This window comes from Dendrobates tinctorius, unplaced genomic scaffold (assembly GCF_039654945.1).
Source record: "Dendrobates tinctorius isolate UK_male_01 unplaced genomic scaffold, ASM3965494v1 ptg000097l, whole genome shotgun sequence".
NCBI classification, from domain to species: Eukaryota; Metazoa; Chordata; class Amphibia; order Anura; family Dendrobatidae; genus Dendrobates; species Dendrobates tinctorius.
Genome location: NW_027361765.1, coordinates 190 through 21,181, shown reverse-complemented (window position 1 = coordinate 21,181; position 20,992 = coordinate 190). Strand labels below are relative to the sequence as shown.

The 20,992-nt window shown below is 47.2% G+C and overlaps 34 non-coding genes across 34 annotated transcripts; all 34 read right to left on the bottom strand.

The window, feature by feature from the left end:
* Positions 1-255: 255 nt before the first annotated feature.
* On the bottom strand, positions 256-329 carry TRNAI-AAU (transfer RNA isoleucine (anticodon AAU)). Its single transcript has one exon. It is a non-coding gene; the product is annotated as a tRNA-Ile (tRNA).
* Positions 330-568: 239 nt separating this feature from the next.
* On the bottom strand, positions 569-640 carry TRNAD-GUC (transfer RNA aspartic acid (anticodon GUC)). The gene has a single exon. It is a non-coding gene; the product is annotated as a tRNA-Asp (tRNA).
* Positions 641-1,514: 874 nt separating this feature from the next.
* Positions 1,515-1,588, bottom strand: TRNAI-AAU (transfer RNA isoleucine (anticodon AAU)). The gene has a single exon. It is a non-coding gene; the product is annotated as a tRNA-Ile (tRNA).
* A 239-nt stretch (positions 1,589-1,827) lies between these two features.
* Positions 1,828-1,899, bottom strand: TRNAD-GUC (transfer RNA aspartic acid (anticodon GUC)). The gene has a single exon. It is a non-coding gene; the product is annotated as a tRNA-Asp (tRNA).
* Positions 1,900-2,773: 874 nt separating this feature from the next.
* Positions 2,774-2,847, bottom strand: TRNAI-AAU (transfer RNA isoleucine (anticodon AAU)). Its single transcript has one exon. It is a non-coding gene; the product is annotated as a tRNA-Ile (tRNA).
* Positions 2,848-3,081: 234 nt separating this feature from the next.
* Positions 3,082-3,153, bottom strand: TRNAD-GUC (transfer RNA aspartic acid (anticodon GUC)). Its single transcript has one exon. It is a non-coding gene; the product is annotated as a tRNA-Asp (tRNA).
* An 874-nt stretch (positions 3,154-4,027) lies between these two features.
* TRNAI-AAU (transfer RNA isoleucine (anticodon AAU)) lies at positions 4,028-4,101 on the bottom strand. Its single transcript has one exon. It is a non-coding gene; the product is annotated as a tRNA-Ile (tRNA).
* A 233-nt stretch (positions 4,102-4,334) lies between these two features.
* On the bottom strand, positions 4,335-4,406 carry TRNAD-GUC (transfer RNA aspartic acid (anticodon GUC)). Its single transcript has one exon. It is a non-coding gene; the product is annotated as a tRNA-Asp (tRNA).
* An 874-nt stretch (positions 4,407-5,280) lies between these two features.
* TRNAI-AAU (transfer RNA isoleucine (anticodon AAU)) lies at positions 5,281-5,354 on the bottom strand. Its single transcript has one exon. It is a non-coding gene; the product is annotated as a tRNA-Ile (tRNA).
* A 238-nt stretch (positions 5,355-5,592) lies between these two features.
* TRNAD-GUC (transfer RNA aspartic acid (anticodon GUC)) lies at positions 5,593-5,664 on the bottom strand. The gene has a single exon. It is a non-coding gene; the product is annotated as a tRNA-Asp (tRNA).
* An 874-nt stretch (positions 5,665-6,538) lies between these two features.
* TRNAI-AAU (transfer RNA isoleucine (anticodon AAU)) lies at positions 6,539-6,612 on the bottom strand. Its single transcript has one exon. It is a non-coding gene; the product is annotated as a tRNA-Ile (tRNA).
* A 235-nt stretch (positions 6,613-6,847) lies between these two features.
* On the bottom strand, positions 6,848-6,919 carry TRNAD-GUC (transfer RNA aspartic acid (anticodon GUC)). The gene has a single exon. It is a non-coding gene; the product is annotated as a tRNA-Asp (tRNA).
* Positions 6,920-7,793: 874 nt separating this feature from the next.
* On the bottom strand, positions 7,794-7,867 carry TRNAI-AAU (transfer RNA isoleucine (anticodon AAU)). Its single transcript has one exon. It is a non-coding gene; the product is annotated as a tRNA-Ile (tRNA).
* Positions 7,868-8,101: 234 nt separating this feature from the next.
* TRNAD-GUC (transfer RNA aspartic acid (anticodon GUC)) lies at positions 8,102-8,173 on the bottom strand. The gene has a single exon. It is a non-coding gene; the product is annotated as a tRNA-Asp (tRNA).
* Positions 8,174-9,047: 874 nt separating this feature from the next.
* TRNAI-AAU (transfer RNA isoleucine (anticodon AAU)) lies at positions 9,048-9,121 on the bottom strand. Its single transcript has one exon. It is a non-coding gene; the product is annotated as a tRNA-Ile (tRNA).
* Positions 9,122-9,359: 238 nt separating this feature from the next.
* TRNAD-GUC (transfer RNA aspartic acid (anticodon GUC)) lies at positions 9,360-9,431 on the bottom strand. Its single transcript has one exon. It is a non-coding gene; the product is annotated as a tRNA-Asp (tRNA).
* An 874-nt stretch (positions 9,432-10,305) lies between these two features.
* Positions 10,306-10,379, bottom strand: TRNAI-AAU (transfer RNA isoleucine (anticodon AAU)). The gene has a single exon. It is a non-coding gene; the product is annotated as a tRNA-Ile (tRNA).
* Positions 10,380-10,616: 237 nt separating this feature from the next.
* Positions 10,617-10,688, bottom strand: TRNAD-GUC (transfer RNA aspartic acid (anticodon GUC)). The gene has a single exon. It is a non-coding gene; the product is annotated as a tRNA-Asp (tRNA).
* Positions 10,689-11,562: 874 nt separating this feature from the next.
* Positions 11,563-11,636, bottom strand: TRNAI-AAU (transfer RNA isoleucine (anticodon AAU)). Its single transcript has one exon. It is a non-coding gene; the product is annotated as a tRNA-Ile (tRNA).
* Positions 11,637-11,876: 240 nt separating this feature from the next.
* TRNAD-GUC (transfer RNA aspartic acid (anticodon GUC)) lies at positions 11,877-11,948 on the bottom strand. The gene has a single exon. It is a non-coding gene; the product is annotated as a tRNA-Asp (tRNA).
* An 874-nt stretch (positions 11,949-12,822) lies between these two features.
* On the bottom strand, positions 12,823-12,896 carry TRNAI-AAU (transfer RNA isoleucine (anticodon AAU)). The gene has a single exon. It is a non-coding gene; the product is annotated as a tRNA-Ile (tRNA).
* Positions 12,897-13,134: 238 nt separating this feature from the next.
* TRNAD-GUC (transfer RNA aspartic acid (anticodon GUC)) lies at positions 13,135-13,206 on the bottom strand. Its single transcript has one exon. It is a non-coding gene; the product is annotated as a tRNA-Asp (tRNA).
* Positions 13,207-14,080: 874 nt separating this feature from the next.
* On the bottom strand, positions 14,081-14,154 carry TRNAI-AAU (transfer RNA isoleucine (anticodon AAU)). The gene has a single exon. It is a non-coding gene; the product is annotated as a tRNA-Ile (tRNA).
* Positions 14,155-14,391: 237 nt separating this feature from the next.
* Positions 14,392-14,463, bottom strand: TRNAD-GUC (transfer RNA aspartic acid (anticodon GUC)). The gene has a single exon. It is a non-coding gene; the product is annotated as a tRNA-Asp (tRNA).
* An 874-nt stretch (positions 14,464-15,337) lies between these two features.
* Positions 15,338-15,411, bottom strand: TRNAI-AAU (transfer RNA isoleucine (anticodon AAU)). Its single transcript has one exon. It is a non-coding gene; the product is annotated as a tRNA-Ile (tRNA).
* A 238-nt stretch (positions 15,412-15,649) lies between these two features.
* TRNAD-GUC (transfer RNA aspartic acid (anticodon GUC)) lies at positions 15,650-15,721 on the bottom strand. The gene has a single exon. It is a non-coding gene; the product is annotated as a tRNA-Asp (tRNA).
* Positions 15,722-16,595: 874 nt separating this feature from the next.
* Positions 16,596-16,669, bottom strand: TRNAI-AAU (transfer RNA isoleucine (anticodon AAU)). The gene has a single exon. It is a non-coding gene; the product is annotated as a tRNA-Ile (tRNA).
* Positions 16,670-16,907: 238 nt separating this feature from the next.
* TRNAD-GUC (transfer RNA aspartic acid (anticodon GUC)) lies at positions 16,908-16,979 on the bottom strand. Its single transcript has one exon. It is a non-coding gene; the product is annotated as a tRNA-Asp (tRNA).
* Positions 16,980-17,853: 874 nt separating this feature from the next.
* On the bottom strand, positions 17,854-17,927 carry TRNAI-AAU (transfer RNA isoleucine (anticodon AAU)). The gene has a single exon. It is a non-coding gene; the product is annotated as a tRNA-Ile (tRNA).
* Positions 17,928-18,165: 238 nt separating this feature from the next.
* Positions 18,166-18,237, bottom strand: TRNAD-GUC (transfer RNA aspartic acid (anticodon GUC)). The gene has a single exon. It is a non-coding gene; the product is annotated as a tRNA-Asp (tRNA).
* Positions 18,238-19,111: 874 nt separating this feature from the next.
* TRNAI-AAU (transfer RNA isoleucine (anticodon AAU)) lies at positions 19,112-19,185 on the bottom strand. The gene has a single exon. It is a non-coding gene; the product is annotated as a tRNA-Ile (tRNA).
* Positions 19,186-19,423: 238 nt separating this feature from the next.
* TRNAD-GUC (transfer RNA aspartic acid (anticodon GUC)) lies at positions 19,424-19,495 on the bottom strand. Its single transcript has one exon. It is a non-coding gene; the product is annotated as a tRNA-Asp (tRNA).
* An 874-nt stretch (positions 19,496-20,369) lies between these two features.
* TRNAI-AAU (transfer RNA isoleucine (anticodon AAU)) lies at positions 20,370-20,443 on the bottom strand. Its single transcript has one exon. It is a non-coding gene; the product is annotated as a tRNA-Ile (tRNA).
* Positions 20,444-20,677: 234 nt separating this feature from the next.
* On the bottom strand, positions 20,678-20,749 carry TRNAD-GUC (transfer RNA aspartic acid (anticodon GUC)). The gene has a single exon. It is a non-coding gene; the product is annotated as a tRNA-Asp (tRNA).
* Between the last annotated feature and the right edge of the window lie 243 nt (positions 20,750-20,992).

Genomic DNA, 20,992 nt, shown 5'->3' with positions numbered 1-20,992 from the left:
AGCAAGGACACCGTGTAGTTTATCAACAATGACACAAATGTCAACAGCAAAATCCACACCAACTATAGTTAGTAAATGCCTGCTACAGGCTTCAATTAACACCACAACATAGAGACAACTACTTCTGCAAATCAGTTAGGCACACGATTCGAGACGGTAAACACTGTGAGCAAAATGCGGAATCGGAAGAAACCAGCTTCAGCATCGATCTACCTGGGATGAAACTAGTGAACATGACCTCTAAAAAGCTGCTCCTGGCCCGTACGGGGATCGAACCCGCGACCTTGGCGTTATTAGCACCACGCTCTAACCAACTGAGCTAACCGGCCATGGGTGTGGCATTACGTCCCTGCCGGGAAAAAAATGGAAAGCTGTACGAGCGCGATCCTTTTTTTTTTTTTTTAGGGGGGGGGGGGGGGGGATGGATTTAGCACACATGTAGGGACTTTTGGTGGTAGACGCATATGTAACGCGTGACAGTCGAACAATAAAAGATCAAAAGCTCCTGCTTATGAAGATATTGCCGGATCAATCAGGTTCACGTAGCAGTGGCAAGAACATAAGAAACCTCCCCGTCGGGGAATCGAACCCCGGTCTCCCGCGTGACAGGCGGGGATACTCACCACTATACTAACGAGGATTGGCTGCGTCGAAACCTCTGACATCACACTCCGAGAAAGTGCACACGAGGCATGTGAGTGCTCAGAGGATCCACTGTGGGCCCTGCTCATTTTTCCTTTTTTGCACTTTCAGATAAGAGAGGTGAGACTGTGAAGAAAACTGCCATTTTGCCCTCACTGGCCAGAGTCAGTGCTCCTTTGGATGAGAGAAATGGGCCAGCCAGCAGACATCCGAATGATGGCAAAGCTGTCTATAGTGTCTGGGAGATTTAGTCAAACTTTTGCTCGGCTGACAACTATGGCCTCATTCACACAGCGGTTTTTTCTAGGCAGCACACTGACCCTAGAAGGATCTAGTGTCCTTAACAAGGGCGAAGAGATAGTAGAAGTGGTTATTAGCCATTTTTACCCTACATACAGGAGCCTCAATACTGAATAGAAGCAGGAAGTAGCGCAAATAAACTTTGACATCCAGGTACCTTTATAGATGATGTTTGCTCTTATTGGAGTCTTTCTCATCCTTTTTGTTTCCATCTGTTCTAGATGCCATGATAACTTTGGACATGCTCTGCTCATCTCTGCAGACAATTCCCTCTTCTCCGCTCTTCTGCAGGACATGTCGATGGGGTGTCCTTGAATAGCAAGGACACCGTGTAGTTTATCAACAATGACACAAATGTCAACAGCAAAATCCACACCAACTATAGTTAGTAAATGCCTGCTACAGGCTTCAATTAACACCACAACATAGAGACAACTACTTCTGCAAATCAGTTAGGCACACGATTCGAGACGGTAAACACTGTGAGCAAAATGCGGAATCGGAAGAAACCAGCTTCAGCATCGATCTACCTGGGATGAAACTAGTGAACATGACCTCTAAAAAGCTGCTCCTGGCCCGTACGGGGATCGAACCCGCGACCTTGGCGTTATTAGCACCACGCTCTAACCAACTGAGCTAACCGGCCATGGGTGTGGCATTACGTCCCTGCCGGGAAAAAAATGGAAAGCTGTACGAGCGCGATCCTTTTTTTTTTTTTTTAGGGGGGGGGGGGGGGGGATGGATTTAGCACACATGTAGGGACTTTTGGTGGTAGACGCATATGTAACGCGTGACAGTCGAACAATAAAAGATCAAAAGCTCCTGCTTATGAAGATATTGCCGGATCAATCAGGTTCACGTAGCAGTGGCAAGAACATAAGAAACCTCCCCGTCGGGGAATCGAACCCCGGTCTCCCGCGTGACAGGCGGGGATACTCACCACTATACTAACGAGGATTGGCTGCGTCGAAACCTCTGACATCACACTCCGAGAAAGTGCACACGAGGCATGTGAGTGCTCAGAGGATCCACTGTGGGCCCTGCTCATTTTTCCTTTTTTGCACTTTCAGATAAGAGAGGTGAGACTGTGAAGAAAACTGCCATTTTGCCCTCACTGGCCAGAGTCAGTGCTCCTTTGGATGAGAGAAATGGGCCAGCCAGCAGACATCCGAATGATGGCAAAGCTGTCTATAGTGTCTGGGAGATTTAGTCAAACTTTTGCTCGGCTGACAACTATGGCCTCATTCACACAGCGGTTTTTTCTAGGCAGCACACTGACCCTAGAAGGATCTAGTGTCCTTAACAAGGGCGAAGAGATAGTAGAAGTGGTTATTAGCCATTTTTACCCTACATACAGGAGCCTCAATACTGAATAGAAGCAGGAAGTAGCGCAAATAAACTTTGACATCCAGGTACCTTTATAGATGATGTTTGCTCTTATTGGAGTCTTTCTCATCCTTTTTGTTTCCATCTGTTCTAGATGCCATGATAACTTTGGACATGCTCTGCTCATCTCTGCAGACAATTCCCTCTTCTCCGCTCTTCTGCAGGACATGTCGATGGGGTGTCCTTGAATAGCAAGGACACCGTGTAGTTTATCAACAATGACACAAATGTCAACAGCAAAATCCACACCAACTATAGTTAGTAAATGCCTGCTACAGGCTTCAATTAACACCACAACATAGAGACAACTACTTCTGCAAATCAGTTAGGCACACGATTCGAGACGGTAAACACTGTGAGCAAAATGCGGAATCGGAAGAAACCAGCTTCAGCATCGATCTACCTGGGATGAAACTAGTGAACATGACCTCTAAAAAGCTGCTCCTGGCCCGTACGGGGATCGAACCCGCGACCTTGGCGTTATTAGCACCACGCTCTAACCAACTGAGCTAACCGGCCATGGGTGTGGCATTACGTCCCTGCCGGGAAAAAAATGGAAAGCTGTACGAGCGCGATCCTTTTTTTTTTTTTTTAGGGGGGGGGGGGGGGGATGGATTTAGCACACATGTAGGGACTTTTGGTGGTAGACGCATATGTAACGCGTGACAGTCGAACAATAAAAGATCAAAAGCTCCTGCTTATGAAGATATTGATCAATCAGGTTCACGTAGCAGTGGCAAGAACATAAGAAACCTCCCCGTCGGGGAATCGAACCCCGGTCTCCCGCGTGACAGGTGGGGATACTCACCACTATACTAACGAGGATTGGCTGCGTCGAAACCTCTGACATCACACTCCGAGAAAGTGCACACGAGGCATGTGAGTGCTCAGAGGATCCACTGTGGGCCCTGCTCATTTTTCCTTTTTTGCACTTTCAGATAAGAGAGGTGAGACTGTGAAGAAAACTGCCATTTTGCCCTCACTGGCCAGAGTCAGTGCTCCTTTGGATGAGAGAAATGGGCCAGCCAGCAGACATCCGAATGATGGCAAAGCTGTCTATAGTGTCTGGGAGATTTAGTCAAACTTTTGCTCGGCTGACAACTATGGCCTCATTCACACAGCGGTTTTTTCTAGGCAGCACACTGACCCTAGAAGGATCTAGTGTCCTTAACAAGGGCGAAGAGATAGTAGAAGTGGTTATTAGCCATTTTTACCCTACATACAGGAGCCTCAATACTGAATAGAAGCAGGAAGTAGCGCAAATAAACTTTGACATCCAGGTACCTTTATAGATGATGTTTGCTCTTATTGGAGTCTTTCTCATCCTTTTTGTTTCCATCTGTTCTAGATGCCATGATAACTTTGGACATGCTCTGCTCATCTCTGCAGACAATTCCCTCTTCTCCGCTCTTCTGCAGGACATGTCGATGGGGTGTCCTTGAATAGCAAGGACACCGTGTAGTTTATCAACAATGACACAAATGTCAACAGCAAAATCCACACCAACTATAGTTAGTAAATGCCTGCTACAGGCTTCAATTAACACCACAACATAGAGACAACTACTTCTGCAAATCAGTTAGGCACACGATTCGAGACGGTAAACACTGTGAGCAAAATGCGGAATCGGAAGAAACCAGCTTCAGCATCGATCTACCTGGGATGAAACTAGTGAACATGACCTCTAAAAAGCTGCTCCTGGCCCGTACGGGGATCGAACCCGCGACCTTGGCGTTATTAGCACCACGCTCTAACCAACTGAGCTAACCGGCCATGGGTGTGGCATTACGTCCCTGCCGGGAAAAAAATGGAAAGCTGTACGAGCGCGATCCTTTTTTTTTTTTTTTAGGGGGGGGGGGATGGATTTAGCACACATGTAGGGACTTTTGGTGGTAGACGCATATGTAACGCGTGACAGTCGAACAATAAAAGATCAAAAGCTCCTGCTTATGAAGATATTGCCGGATCAATCAGGTTCACGTAGCAGTGGCAAGAACATAAGAAACCTCCCCGTCGGGGAATCGAACCCCGGTCTCCCGCGTGACAGGCGGGGATACTCACCACTATACTAACGAGGATTGGCTGCGTCGAAACCTCTGACATCACACTCCGAGAAAGTGCACACGAGGCATGTGAGTGCTCAGAGGATCCACTGTGGGCCCTGCTCATTTTTCCTTTTTTGCACTTTCAGATAAGAGAGGTGAGACTGTGAAGAAAACTGCCATTTTGCCCTCACTGGCCAGAGTCAGTGCTCCTTTGGATGAGAGAAATGGGCCAGCCAGCAGACATCCGAATGATGGCAAAGCTGTCTATAGTGTCTGGGAGATTTAGTCAAACTTTTGCTCGGCTGACAACTATGGCCTCATTCACACAGCGGTTTTTTCTAGGCAGCACACTGACCCTAGAAGGATCTAGTGTCCTTAACAAGGGCGAAGAGATAGTAGAAGTGGTTATTAGCCATTTTTACCCTACATACAGGAGCCTCAATACTGAATAGAAGCAGGAAGTAGCGCAAATAAACTTTGACATCCAGGTACCTTTATAGATGATGTTTGCTCTTATTGGAGTCTTTCTCATCCTTTTTGTTTCCATCTGTTCTAGATGCCATGATAACTTTGGACATGCTCTGCTCATCTCTGCAGACAATTCCCTCTTCTCCGCTCTTCTGCAGGACATGTCGATGGGGTGTCCTTGAATAGCAAGGACACCGTGTAGTTTATCAACAATGACACAAATGTCAACAGCAAAATCCACACCAACTATAGTTAGTAAATGCCTGCTACAGGCTTCAATTAACACCACAACATAGAGACAACTACTTCTGCAAATCAGTTAGGCACACGATTCGAGACGGTAAACACTGTGAGCAAAATGCGGAATCGGAAGAAACCAGCTTCAGCATCGATCTACCTGGGATGAAACTAGTGAACATGACCTCTAAAAAGCTGCTCCTGGCCCGTACGGGGATCGAACCCGCGACCTTGGCGTTATTAGCACCACGCTCTAACCAACTGAGCTAACCGGCCATGGGTGTGGCATTACGTCCCTGCCGGGAACAAAATGGAAAGCTGTACGAGCGCGATCCTTTTTTTTTTTTTTTAGGGGGGGGGGGGGGGGATGGATTTAGCACACATGTAGGGACTTTTGGTGGTAGACGCATATGTAACGCGTGACAGTCGAACAATAAAAGATCAAAAGCTCCTGCTTATGAAGATATTGCCGGATCAATCAGGTTCACGTAGCAGTGGCAAGAACATAAGAAACCTCCCCGTCGGGGAATCGAACCCCGGTCTCCCGCGTGACAGGCGGGGATACTCACCACTATACTAACGAGGATTGGCTGCGTCGAAACCTCTGACATCACACTCCGAGAAAGTGCACACGAGGCATGTGAGTGCTCAGAGGATCCACTGTGGGCCCTGCTCATTTTTCCTTTTTTGCACTTTCAGATAAGAGAGGTGAGACTGTGAAGAAAACTGCCATTTTGCCCTCACTGGCCAGAGTCAGTGCTCCTTTGGATGAGAGAAATGGGCCAGCCAGCAGACATCCGAATGATGGCAAAGCTGTCTATAGTGTCTGGGAGATTTAGTCAAACTTTTGCTCGGCTGACAACTATGGCCTCATTCACACAGCGGTTTTTTCTAGGCAGCACACTGACCCTAGAAGGATCTAGTGTCCTTAACAAGGGCGAAGAGATAGTAGAAGTGGTTATTAGCCATTTTTACCCTACATACAGGAGCCTCAATACTGAATAGAAGCAGGAAGTAGCGCAAATAAACTTTGACATCCAGGTACCTTTATAGATGATGTTTGCTCTTATTGGAGTCTTTCTCATCCTTTTTGTTTCCATCTGTTCTAGATGCCATGATAACTTTGGACATGCTCTGCTCATCTCTGCAGACAATTCCCTCTTCTCCGCTCTTCTGCAGGACATGTCGATGGGGTGTCCTTGAATAGCAAGGACACCGTGTAGTTTATCAACAATGACACAAATGTCAACAGCAAAATCCACACCAACTATAGTTAGTAAATGCCTGCTACAGGCTTCAATTAACACCACAACATAGAGACAACTACTTCTGCAAATCAGTTAGGCACACGATTCGAGACGGTAAACACTGTGAGCAAAATGCGGAATCGGAAGAAACCAGCTTCAGCATCGATCTACCTGGGATGAAACTAGTGAACATGACCTCTAAAAAGCTGCTCCTGGCCCGTACGGGGATCGAACCCGCGACCTTGGCGTTATTAGCACCACGCTCTAACCAACTGAGCTAACCGGCCATGGGTGTGGCATTACGTCCCTGCCGGGAAAAAAATGGAAAGCTGTACGAGCGCGATCCTTTTTTTTTTTTTTTAGGGGGGGGGGGGGATGGATTTAGCACACATGTAGGGACTTTTGGTGGTAGACGCATATGTAACGCGTGACAGTCGAACAATAAAAGATCAAAAGCTCCTGCTTATGAAGATATTGCCGGATCAATCAGGTTCACGTAGCAGTGGCAAGAACATAAGAAACCTCCCCGTCGGGGAATCGAACCCCGGTCTCCCGCGTGACAGGTGGGGATACTCACCACTATACTAACGAGGATTGGCTGCGTCGAAACCTCTGACATCACACTCCGAGAAAGTGCACACGAGGCATGTGAGTGCTCAGAGGATCCACTGTGGGCCCTGCTCATTTTTCCTTTTTTGCACTTTCAGATAAGAGAGGTGAGACTGTGAAGAAAACTGCCATTTTGCCCTCACTGGCCAGAGTCAGTGCTCCTTTGGATGAGAGAAATGGGCCAGCCAGCAGACATCCGAATGATGGCAAAGCTGTCTATAGTGTCTGGGAGATTTAGTCAAACTTTTGCTCGGCTGACAACTATGGCCTCATTCACACAGCGGTTTTTTCTAGGCAGCACACTGACCCTAGAAGGATCTAGTGTCCTTAACAAGGGCGAAGAGATAGTAGAAGTGGTTATTAGCCATTTTTACCCTACATACAGGAGCCTCAATACTGAATAGAAGCAGGAAGTAGCGCAAATAAACTTTGACATCCAGGTACCTTTATAGATGATGTTTGCTCTTATTGGAGTCTTTCTCATCCTTTTTGTTTCCATCTGTTCTAGATGCCATGATAACTTTGGACATGCTCTGCTCATCTCTGCAGACAATTCCCTCTTCTCCGCTCTTCTGCAGGACATGTCGATGGGGTGTCCTTGAATAGCAAGGACACCGTGTAGTTTATCAACAATGACACAAATGTCAACAGCAAAATCCACACCAACTATAGTTAGTAAATGCCTGCTACAGGCTTCAATTAACACCACAACATAGAGACAACTACTTCTGCAAATCAGTTAGGCACACGATTCGAGACGGTAAACACTGTGAGCAAAATGCGGAATCGGAAGAAACCAGCTTCAGCATCGATCTACCTGGGATGAAACTAGTGAACATGACCTCTAAAAAGCTGCTCCTGGCCCGTACGGGGATCGAACCCGCGACCTTGGCGTTATTAGCACCACGCTCTAACCAACTGAGCTAACCGGCCATGGGTGTGGCATTACGTCCCTGCCGGGAAAAAAATGGAAAGCTGTACGAGCGCGATCCTTTTTTTTTTTTTTTAGGGGGGGGGGGGATGGATTTAGCACACATGTAGGGACTTTTGGTGGTAGACGCATATGTAACGCGTGACAGTCGAACAATAAAAGATCAAAAGCTCCTGCTTATGAAGATATTGCCGGATCAATCAGGTTCACGTAGCAGTGGCAAGAACATAAGAAACCTCCCCGTCGGGGAATCGAACCCCGGTCTCCCGCGTGACAGGCGGGGATACTCACCACTATACTAACGAGGATTGGCTGCGTCGAAACCTCTGACATCACACTCCGAGAAAGTGCACACGAGGCATGTGAGTGCTCAGAGGATCCACTGTGGGCCCTGCTCATTTTTCCTTTTTTGCACTTTCAGATAAGAGAGGTGAGACTGTGAAGAAAACTGCCATTTTGCCCTCACTGGCCAGAGTCAGTGCTCCTTTGGATGAGAGAAATGGGCCAGCCAGCAGACATCCGAATGATGGCAAAGCTGTCTATAGTGTCTGGGAGATTTAGTCAAACTTTTGCTCGGCTGACAACTATGGCCTCATTCACACAGCGGTTTTTTCTAGGCAGCACACTGACCCTAGAAGGATCTAGTGTCCTTAACAAGGGCGAAGAGATAGTAGAAGTGGTTATTAGCCATTTTTACCCTACATACAGGAGCCTCAATACTGAATAGAAGCAGGAAGTAGCGCAAATAAACTTTGACATCCAGGTACCTTTATAGATGATGTTTGCTCTTATTGGAGTCTTTCTCATCCTTTTTGTTTCCATCTGTTCTAGATGCCATGATAACTTTGGACATGCTCTGCTCATCTCTGCAGACAATTCCCTCTTCTCCGCTCTTCTGCAGGACATGTCGATGGGGTGTCCTTGAATAGCAAGGACACCGTGTAGTTTATCAACAATGACACAAATGTCAACAGCAAAATCCACACCAACTATAGTTAGTAAATGCCTGCTACAGGCTTCAATTAACACCACAACATAGAGACAACTACTTCTGCAAATCAGTTAGGCACACGATTCGAGACGGTAAACACTGTGAGCAAAATGCGGAATCGGAAGAAACCAGCTTCAGCATCGATCTACCTGGGATGAAACTAGTGAACATGACCTCTAAAAAGCTGCTCCTGGCCCGTACGGGGATCGAACCCGCGACCTTGGCGTTATTAGCACCACGCTCTAACCAACTGAGCTAACCGGCCATGGGTGTGGCATTACGTCCCTGCCGGGAACAAAATGGAAAGCTGTACGAGCGCGATCCTTTTTTTTTTTTTTTAGGGGGGGGGGGGGGGGATGGATTTAGCACACATGTAGGGACTTTTGGTGGTAGACGCATATGTAACGCGTGACAGTCGAACAATAAAAGATCAAAAGCTCCTGCTTATGAAGATATTGCCGGATCAATCAGGTTCACGTAGCAGTGGCAAGAACATAAGAAACCTCCCCGTCGGGGAATCGAACCCCGGTCTCCCGCGTGACAGGCGGGGATACTCACCACTATACTAACGAGGATTGGCTGCGTCGAAACCTCTGACATCACACTCCGAGAAAGTGCACACGAGGCATGTGAGTGCTCAGAGGATCCACTGTGGGCCCTGCTCATTTTTCCTTTTTTGCACTTTCAGATAAGAGAGGTGAGACTGTGAAGAAAACTGCCATTTTGCCCTCACTGGCCAGAGTCAGTGCTCCTTTGGATGAGAGAAATGGGCCAGCCAGCAGACATCCGAATGATGGCAAAGCTGTCTATAGTGTCTGGGAGATTTAGTCAAACTTTTGCTCGGCTGACAACTATGGCCTCATTCACACAGCGGTTTTTTCTAGGCAGCACACTGACCCTAGAAGGATCTAGTGTCCTTAACAAGGGCGAAGAGATAGTAGAAGTGGTTATTAGCCATTTTTACCCTACATACAGGAGCCTCAATACTGAATAGAAGCAGGAAGTAGCGCAAATAAACTTTGACATCCAGGTACCTTTATAGATGATGTTTGCTCTTATTGGAGTCTTTCTCATCCTTTTTGTTTCCATCTGTTCTAGATGCCATGATAACTTTGGACATGCTCTGCTCATCTCTGCAGACAATTCCCTCTTCTCCGCTCTTCTGCAGGACATGTCGATGGGGTGTCCTTGAATAGCAAGGACACCGTGTAGTTTATCAACAATGACACAAATGTCAACAGCAAAATCCACACCAACTATAGTTAGTAAATGCCTGCTACAGGCTTCAATTAACACCACAACATAGAGACAACTACTTCTGCAAATCAGTTAGGCACACGATTCGAGACGGTAAACACTGTGAGCAAAATGCGGAATCGGAAGAAACCAGCTTCAGCATCGATCTACCTGGGATGAAACTAGTGAACATGACCTCTAAAAAGCTGCTCCTGGCCCGTACGGGGATCGAACCCGCGACCTTGGCGTTATTAGCACCACGCTCTAACCAACTGAGCTAACCGGCCATGGGTGTGGCATTACGTCCCTGCCGGGAAAAAAATGGAAAGCTGTACGAGCGCGATCCTTTTTTTTTTTTTTTAGGGGGGGGGGGGGGGATGGATTTAGCACACATGTAGGGACTTTTGGTGGTAGACGCATATGTAACGCGTGACAGTCGAACAATAAAAGATCAAAAGCTCCTGCTTATGAAGATATTGCCGGATCAATCAGGTTCACGTAGCAGTGGCAAGAACATAAGAAACCTCCCCGTCGGGGAATCGAACCCCGGTCTCCCGCGTGACAGGCGGGGATACTCACCACTATACTAACGAGGATTGGCTGCGTCGAAACCTCTGACATCACACTCCGAGAAAGTGCACACGAGGCATGTGAGTGCTCAGAGGATCCACTGTGGGCCCTGCTCATTTTTCCTTTTTTGCACTTTCAGATAAGAGAGGTGAGACTGTGAAGAAAACTGCCATTTTGCCCTCACTGGCCAGAGTCAGTGCTCCTTTGGATGAGAGAAATGGGCCAGCCAGCAGACATCCGAATGATGGCAAAGCTGTCTATAGTGTCTGGGAGATTTAGTCAAACTTTTGCTCGGCTGACAACTATGGCCTCATTCACACAGCGGTTTTTTCTAGGCAGCACACTGACCCTAGAAGGATCTAGTGTCCTTAACAAGGGCGAAGAGATAGTAGAAGTGGTTATTAGCCATTTTTACCCTACATACAGGAGCCTCAATACTGAATAGAAGCAGGAAGTAGCGCAAATAAACTTTGACATCCAGGTACCTTTATAGATGATGTTTGCTCTTATTGGAGTCTTTCTCATCCTTTTTGTTTCCATCTGTTCTAGATGCCATGATAACTTTGGACATGCTCTGCTCATCTCTGCAGACAATTCCCTCTTCTCCGCTCTTCTGCAGGACATGTCGATGGGGTGTCCTTGAATAGCAAGGACACCGTGTAGTTTATCAACAATGACACAAATGTCAACAGCAAAATCCACACCAACTATAGTTAGTAAATGCCTGCTACAGGCTTCAATTAACACCACAACATAGAGACAACTACTTCTGCAAATCAGTTAGGCACACGATTCGAGACGGTAAACACTGTGAGCAAAATGCGGAATCGGAAGAAACCAGCTTCAGCATCGATCTACCTGGGATGAAACTAGTGAACATGACCTCTAAAAAGCTGCTCCTGGCCCGTACGGGGATCGAACCCGCGACCTTGGCGTTATTAGCACCACGCTCTAACCAACTGAGCTAACCGGCCATGGGTGTGGCATTACGTCCCTGCCGGGAAAAAAATGGAAAGCTGTACGAGCGCGATCCTTTTTTTTTTTTTTTAGGGGGGGGGGGGGGGGGGATGGATTTAGCACACATGTAGGGACTTTTGGTGGTAGACGCATATGTAACGCGTGACAGTCGAACAATAAAAGATCAAAAGCTCCTGCTTATGAAGATATTGCCGGATCAATCAGGTTCACGTAGCAGTGGCAAGAACATAAGAAACCTCCCCGTCGGGGAATCGAACCCCGGTCTCCCGCGTGACAGGCGGGGATACTCACCACTATACTAACGAGGATTGGCTGCGTCGAAACCTCTGACATCACACTCCGAGAAAGTGCACACGAGGCATGTGAGTGCTCAGAGGATCCACTGTGGGCCCTGCTCATTTTTCCTTTTTTGCACTTTCAGATAAGAGAGGTGAGACTGTGAAGAAAACTGCCATTTTGCCCTCACTGGCCAGAGTCAGTGCTCCTTTGGATGAGAGAAATGGGCCAGCCAGCAGACATCCGAATGATGGCAAAGCTGTCTATAGTGTCTGGGAGATTTAGTCAAACTTTTGCTCGGCTGACAACTATGGCCTCATTCACACAGCGGTTTTTTCTAGGCAGCACACTGACCCTAGAAGGATCTAGTGTCCTTAACAAGGGCGAAGAGATAGTAGAAGTGGTTATTAGCCATTTTTACCCTACATACAGGAGCCTCAATACTGAATAGAAGCAGGAAGTAGCGCAAATAAACTTTGACATCCAGGTACCTTTATAGATGATGTTTGCTCTTATTGGAGTCTTTCTCATCCTTTTTGTTTCCATCTGTTCTAGATGCCATGATAACTTTGGACATGCTCTGCTCATCTCTGCAGACAATTCCCTCTTCTCCGCTCTTCTGCAGGACATGTCGATGGGGTGTCCTTGAATAGCAAGGACACCGTGTAGTTTATCAACAATGACACAAATGTCAACAGCAAAATCCACACCAACTATAGTTAGTAAATGCCTGCTACAGGCTTCAATTAACACCACAACATAGAGACAACTACTTCTGCAAATCAGTTAGGCACACGATTCGAGACGGTAAACACTGTGAGCAAAATGCGGAATCGGAAGAAACCAGCTTCAGCATCGATCTACCTGGGATGAAACTAGTGAACATGACCTCTAAAAAGCTGCTCCTGGCCCGTACGGGGATCGAACCCGCGACCTTGGCGTTATTAGCACCACGCTCTAACCAACTGAGCTAACCGGCCATGGGTGTGGCATTACGTCCCTGCCGGGAAAAAAATGGAAAGCTGTACGAGCGCGATCCTTTTTTTTTTTTTTTAGGGGGGGGGGGGGGGGATGGATTTAGCACACATGTAGGGACTTTTGGTGGTAGACGCATATGTAACGCGTGACAGTCGAACAATAAAAGATCAAAAGCTCCTGCTTATGAAGATATTGCCGGATCAATCAGGTTCACGTAGCAGTGGCAAGAACATAAGAAACCTCCCCGTCGGGGAATCGAACCCCGGTCTCCCGCGTGACAGGCGGGGATACTCACCACTATACTAACGAGGATTGGCTGCGTCGAAACCTCTGACATCACACTCCGAGAAAGTGCACACGAGGCATGTGAGTGCTCAGAGGATCCACTGTGGGCCCTGCTCATTTTTCCTTTTTTGCACTTTCAGATAAGAGAGGTGAGACTGTGAAGAAAACTGCCATTTTGCCCTCACTGGCCAGAGTCAGTGCTCCTTTGGATGAGAGAAATGGGCCAGCCAGCAGACATCCGAATGATGGCAAAGCTGTCTATAGTGTCTGGGAGATTTAGTCAAACTTTTGCTCGGCTGACAACTATGGCCTCATTCACACAGCGGTTTTTTCTAGGCAGCACACTGACCCTAGAAGGATCTAGTGTCCTTAACAAGGGCGAAGAGATAGTAGAAGTGGTTATTAGCCATTTTTACCCTACATACAGGAGCCTCAATACTGAATAGAAGCAGGAAGTAGCGCAAATAAACTTTGACATCCAGGTACCTTTATAGATGATGTTTGCTCTTATTGGAGTCTTTCTCATCCTTTTTGTTTCCATCTGTTCTAGATGCCATGATAACTTTGGACATGCTCTGCTCATCTCTGCAGACAATTCCCTCTTCTCCGCTCTTCTGCAGGACATGTCGATGGGGTGTCCTTGAATAGCAAGGACACCGTGTAGTTTATCAACAATGACACAAATGTCAACAGCAAAATCCACACCAACTATAGTTAGTAAATGCCTGCTACAGGCTTCAATTAACACCACAACATAGAGACAACTACTTCTGCAAATCAGTTAGGCACACGATTCGAGACGGTAAACACTGTGAGCAAAATGCGGAATCGGAAGAAACCAGCTTCAGCATCGATCTACCTGGGATGAAACTAGTGAACATGACCTCTAAAAAGCTGCTCCTGGCCCGTACGGGGATCGAACCCGCGACCTTGGCGTTATTAGCACCACGCTCTAACCAACTGAGCTAACCGGCCATGGGTGTGGCATTACGTCCCTGCCGGGAAAAAAATGGAAAGCTGTACGAGCGCGATCCTTTTTTTTTTTTTTTAGGGGGGGGGGGGGGGATGGATTTAGCACACATGTAGGGACTTTTGGTGGTAGACGCATATGTAACGCGTGACAGTCGAACAATAAAAGATCAAAAGCTCCTGCTTATGAAGATATTGCCGGATCAATCAGGTTCACGTAGCAGTGGCAAGAACATAAGAAACCTCCCCGTCGGGGAATCGAACCCCGGTCTCCCGCGTGACAGGCGGGGATACTCACCACTATACTAACGAGGATTGGCTGCGTCGAAACCTCTGACATCACACTCCGAGAAAGTGCACACGAGGCATGTGAGTGCTCAGAGGATCCACTGTGGGCCCTGCTCATTTTTCCTTTTTTGCACTTTCAGATAAGAGAGGTGAGACTGTGAAGAAAACTGCCATTTTGCCCTCACTGGCCAGAGTCAGTGCTCCTTTGGATGAGAGAAATGGGCCAGCCAGCAGACATCCGAATGATGGCAAAGCTGTCTATAGTGTCTGGGAGATTTAGTCAAACTTTTGCTCGGCTGACAACTATGGCCTCATTCACACAGCGGTTTTTTCTAGGCAGCACACTGACCCTAGAAGGATCTAGTGTCCTTAACAAGGGCGAAGAGATAGTAGAAGTGGTTATTAGCCATTTTTACCCTACATACAGGAGCCTCAATACTGAATAGAAGCAGGAAGTAGCGCAAATAAACTTTGACATCCAGGTACCTTTATAGATGATGTTTGCTCTTATTGGAGTCTTTCTCATCCTTTTTGTTTCCATCTGTTCTAGATGCCATGATAACTTTGGACATGCTCTGCTCATCTCTGCAGACAATTCCCTCTTCTCCGCTCTTCTGCAGGACATGTCGATGGGGTGTCCTTGAATAGCAAGGACACCGTGTAGTTTATCAACAATGACACAAATGTCAACAGCAAAATCCACACCAACTATAGTTAGTAAATGCCTGCTACAGGCTTCAATTAACACCACAACATAGAGACAACTACTTCTGCAAATCAGTTAGGCACACGATTCGAGACGGTAAACACTGTGAGCAAAATGCGGAATCGGAAGAAACCAGCTTCAGCATCGATCTACCTGGGATGAAACTAGTGAACATGACCTCTAAAAAGCTGCTCCTGGCCCGTACGGGGATCGAACCCGCGACCTTGGCGTTATTAGCACCACGCTCTAACCAACTGAGCTAACCGGCCATGGGTGTGGCATTACGTCCCTGCCGGGAAAAAAATGGAAAGCTGTACGAGCGCGATCCTTTTTTTTTTTTTTTAGGGGGGGGGGGGGGGGATGGATTTAGCACACATGTAGGGACTTTTGGTGGTAGACGCATATGTAACGCGTGACAGTCGAACAATAAAAGATCAAAAGCTCCTGCTTATGAAGATATTGCCGGATCAATCAGGTTCACGTAGCAGTGGCAAGAACATAAGAAACCTCCCCGTCGGGGAATCGAACCCCGGTCTCCCGCGTGACAGGCGGGGATACTCACCACTATACTAACGAGGATTGGCTGCGTCGAAACCTCTGACATCACACTCCGAGAAAGTGCACACGAGGCATGTGAGTGCTCAGAGGATCCACTGTGGGCCCTGCTCATTTTTCCTTTTTTGCACTTTCAGATAAGAGAGGTGAGACTGTGAAGAAAACTGCCATTTTGCCCTCACTGGCCAGAGTCAGTGCTCCTTTGGATGAGAGAAATGGGCCAGCCAGCAGACATCCGAATGATGGCAAAGCTGTCTATAGTGTCTGGGAGATTTAGTCAAACTTTTGCTCGGCTGACAACTATGGCCTCATTCACACAGCGGTTTTTTCTAGGCAGCACACTGACCCTAGAAGGATCTAGTGTCCTTAACAAGGGCGAAGAGATAGTAGAAGTGGTTATTAGCCATTTTTACCCTACATACAGGAGCCTCAATACTGAATAGAAGCAGGAAGTAGCGCAAATAAACTTTGACATCCAGGTACCTTTATAGATGATGTTTGCTCTTATTGGAGTCTTTCTCATCCTTTTTGTTTCCATCTGTTCTAGATGCCATGATAACTTTGGACATGCTCTGCTCATCTCTGCAGACAATTCCCTCTTCTCCGCTCTTCTGCAGGACATGTCGATGGGGTGTCCTTGAATAGCAAGGACACCGTGTAGTTTATCAACAATGACACAAATGTCAACAGCAAAATCCACACCAACTATAGTTAGTAAATGCCTGCTACAGGCTTCAATTAACACCACAACATAGAGACAACTACTTCTGCAAATCAGTTAGGCACACGATTCGAGACGGTAAACACTGTGAGCAAAATGCGGAATCGGAAGAAACCAGCTTCAGCATCGATCTACCTGGGATGAAACTAGTGAACATGACCTCTAAAAAGCTGCTCCTGGCCCGTACGGGGATCGAACCCGCGACCTTGGCGTTATTAGCACCACGCTCTAACCAACTGAGCTAACCGGCCATGGGTGTGGCATTACGTCCCTGCCGGGAACAAAATGGAAAGCTGTACGAGCGCGATCCTTTTTTTTTTTTTTTAGGGGGGGGGGGGGGGGATGGATTTAGCACACATGTAGGGACTTTTGGTGGTAGACGCATATGTAACGCGTGACAGTCGAACAATAAAAGATCAAAAGCTCCTGCTTATGAAGATATTGCCGGATCAATCAGGTTCACGTAGCAGTGGCAAGAACATAAGAAACCTCCCCGTCGGGGAATCGAACCCCGGTCTCCCGCGTGACAGGCGGGGATACTCACCACTATACTAACGAGGATTGGCTGCGTCGAAACCTCTGACATCACACTCCGAGAAAGTGCACACGAGGCATGTGAGTGCTCAGAGGATCCACTGTGGGCCCTGCTCATTTTTCCTTTTTTGCACTTTCAGATAAGAGAGGTGAGACTGTGAAGAAAACTGCCATTTTGCCCTCACTGGCCAGAGTCAGTGCTCCTTTGGATGAGAGAAATGGGCCAGCCAGCAGACATCCGAATGATGGCAAAGCTGTCTATAGTGTCTGGGAGATTTAGTCAAACTTTTGCTCGGCTGACAACTATGGCCTCATTCACACAGCGGTTTTTTCTAGGCAGCACACTGACCCTAGAAGGATCTAGTGTCCTTAACAAGGGCGAAGAGATAGTAGAAGTGGTTATTAGCCATTTTTACCCTACATACAGGAGCCTCAATACTGAATAGAAGCAGGAAGTAGCGCAAATAAACTTTGACATCCAGGTACCTTTATAGATGATGTTTGCTCTTATTGGAGTCTTTCTCATCCTTTTTGTTTCCATCTGTTCTAGATGCCATGATAACTTTGGACATGCTCTGCTCATCTCTGCAGACAATTCCCTCTTCTCCGCTCTTCTGCAGGACATGTCGATGGGGTGTCCTTGAATAGCAAGGACACCGTGTAGTTTATCAACAATGACACAAATGTCAACAGCAAAATCCACACCAACTATAGTTAGTAAATGCCTGCTACAGGCTTCAATTAACACCACAACATAGAGACAACTACTTCTGCAAATCAGTTAGGCACACGATTCGAGACGGTAAACACTGTGAGCAAAATGCGGAATCGGAAGAAACCAGCTTCAGCATCGATCTACCTGGGATGAAACTAGTGAACATGACCTCTAAAAAGCTGCTCCTGGCCCGTACGGGGATCGAACCCGCGACCTTGGCGTTATTAGCACCACGCTCTAACCAACTGAGCTAACCGGCCATGGGTGTGGCATTACGTCCCTGCCGGGAAAAAAATGGAAAGCTGTACGAGCGCGATCCTTTTTTTTTTTTTTTAGGGGGGGGGGGGGGGGATGGATTTAGCACACATGTAGGGACTTTTGGTGGTAGACGCATATGTAACGCGTGACAGTCGAACAATAAAAGATCAAAAGCTCCTGCTTATGAAGATATTGCCGGATCAATCAGGTTCACGTAGCAGTGGCAAGAACATAAGAAACCTCCCCGTCGGGGAATCGAACCCCGGTCTCCCGCGTGACAGGCGGGGATACTCACCACTATACTAACGAGGATTGGCTGCGTCGAAACCTCTGACATCACACTCCGAGAAAGTGCACACGAGGCATGTGAGTGCTCAGAGGATCCACTGTGGGCCCTGCTCATTTTTCCTTTTTTGCACTTTCAGATAAGAGAGGTGAGACTGTGAAGAAAACTGCCATTTTGCCCTCACTGGCCAGAGTCAGTGCTCCTTTGGATGAGAGAAATGGGCCAGCCAGCAGACATCCGAATGATGGCAAAGCTGTCTATAGTGTCTGGGAGATTTAGTCAAACTTTTGCTCGGCTGACAACTATGGCCTCATTCACACAGCGGTTTTTTCTAGGCAGCACACTGACCCTAGAAGGATCTAGTGTCCTTAACAAGGGCGAAGAGATAGTAGAAGTGGTTATTAGCCATTTTTACCCTACATACAGGAGCCTCAATACTGAATAGAAGCAGGAAGTAGCGCAAATAAACTTTGACATCCAGGTACCTTTATAGATGATGTTTGCTCTTATTGGAGTCTTTCTCATCCTTTTTGTTTCCATCTGTTCTAGATGCCATGATAACTTTGGACATGCTCTGCTCATCTCTGCAGACAATTCCCTCTTCTCCGCTCTTCTGCAGGACATGTCGATGGGGTGTCCTTGAATAGCAAGGACACCGTGTAGTTTATCAACAATGACACAAATGTCAACAGCAAAATCCACACCAACTATAGTTAGTAAATGCCTGCTACAGGCTTCAATTAACACCACAACATAGAGACAACTACTTCTGCAAATCAGTTAGGCACACGATTCGAGACGGTAAACACTGTGAGCAAAATGCGGAATCGGAAGAAACCAGCTTCAGCATCGATCTACCTGGGATGAAACTAGTGAACATGACCTCTAAAAAGCTGCTCCTGGCCCGTACGGGGATCGAACCCGCGACCTTGGCGTTATTAGCACCACGCTCTAACCAACTGAGCTAACCGGCCATGGGTGTGGCATTACGTCCCTGCCGGGAAAAAAATGGAAAGCTGTACGAGCGCGATCCTTTTTTTTTTTTTTTAGGGGGGGGGGGGGGGGATGGATTTAGCACACATGTAGGGACTTTTGGTGGTAGACGCATATGTAACGCGTGACAGTCGAACAATAAAAGATCAAAAGCTCCTGCTTATGAAGATATTGCCGGATCAATCAGGTTCACGTAGCAGTGGCAAGAACATAAGAAACCTCCCCGTCGGGGAATCGAACCCCGGTCTCCCGCGTGACAGGCGGGGATACTCACCACTATACTAACGAGGATTGGCTGCGTCGAAACCTCTGACATCACACTCCGAGAAAGTGCACACGAGGCATGTGAGTGCTCAGAGGATCCACTGTGGGCCCTGCTCATTTTTCCTTTTTTGCACTTTCAGATAAGAGAGGTGAGACTGTGAAGAAAACTGCCATTTTGCCCTCACTGGCCAGAGTCAGTGCTCCTTTGGATGAGAGAAATGGGCCAGCCAGCAGACATCCGAATGATGGCAAAGCTGTCTATAGTGTCTGGGAGATTTAGTCAAACTTTTGCTCGGCTGACAACTATGGCCTCATTCACACAGCGGTTTTTTCTAGGCAGCACACTGACCCTAGAAGGATCTAGTGTCCTTAACAAGGGCGAAGAGATAGTAGAAGTGGTTATTAGCCATTTTTACCCTACATACAGGAGCCTCAATACTGAATAGAAGCAGGAAGTAGCGCAAATAAACTTTGACATCCAGGTACCTTTATAGATGATGTTTGCTCTTATTGGAGTCTTTCTCATCCTTTTTGTTTCCATCTGTTCTAGATGCCATGATAACTTTGGACATGCTCTGCTCATCTCTGCAGACAATTCCCTCTTCTCCGCTCTTCTGCAGGACATGTCGATGGGGTGTCCTTGAATAGCAAGGACACCGTGTAGTTTATCAACAATGACACAAATGTCAACAGCAAAATCCACACCAACTATAGTTAGTAAATGCCTGCTACAGGCTTCAATTAACACCACAACATAGAGACAACTACTTCTGCAAATCAGTTAGGCACACGATTCGAGACGGTAAACACTGTGAGCAAAATGCGGAATCGGAAGAAACCAGCTTCAGCATCGATCTACCTGGGATGAAACTAGTGAACATGACCTCTAAAAAGCTGCTCCTGGCCCGTACGGGGATCGAACCCGCGACCTTGGCGTTATTAGCACCACGCTCTAACCAACTGAGCTAACCGGCCATGGGTGTGGCATTACGTCCCTGCCGGGAAAAAAATGGAAAGCTGTACGAGCGCGATCCTTTTTTTTTTTTTTTAGGGGGGGGGGGGATGGATTTAGCACACATGTAGGGACTTTTGGTGGTAGACGCATATGTAACGCGTGACAGTCGAACAATAAAAGATCAAAAGCTCCTGCTTATGAAGATATTGCCGGATCAATCAGGTTCACGTAGCAGTGGCAAGAACATAAGAAACCTCCCCGTCGGGGAATCGAACCCCGGTCTCCCGCGTGACAGGCGGGGATACTCACCACTATACTAACGAGGATTGGCTGCGTCGAAACCTCTGACATCACACTCCGAGAAAGTGCACACGAGGCATGTGAGTGCTCAGAGGATCCACTGTGGGCCCTGCTCATTTTTCCTTTTTTGCACTTTCAGATAAGAGAGGTGAGACTGTGAAGAAAACTGCCATTTTGCCCTCACTGGCCAGAGTCAGTGCTCCTTTGGATGAGAGAAATGGGCCAGCCAGCAGACATCCGAATGATGGCAAAGCTGTCTATAGTGTCTG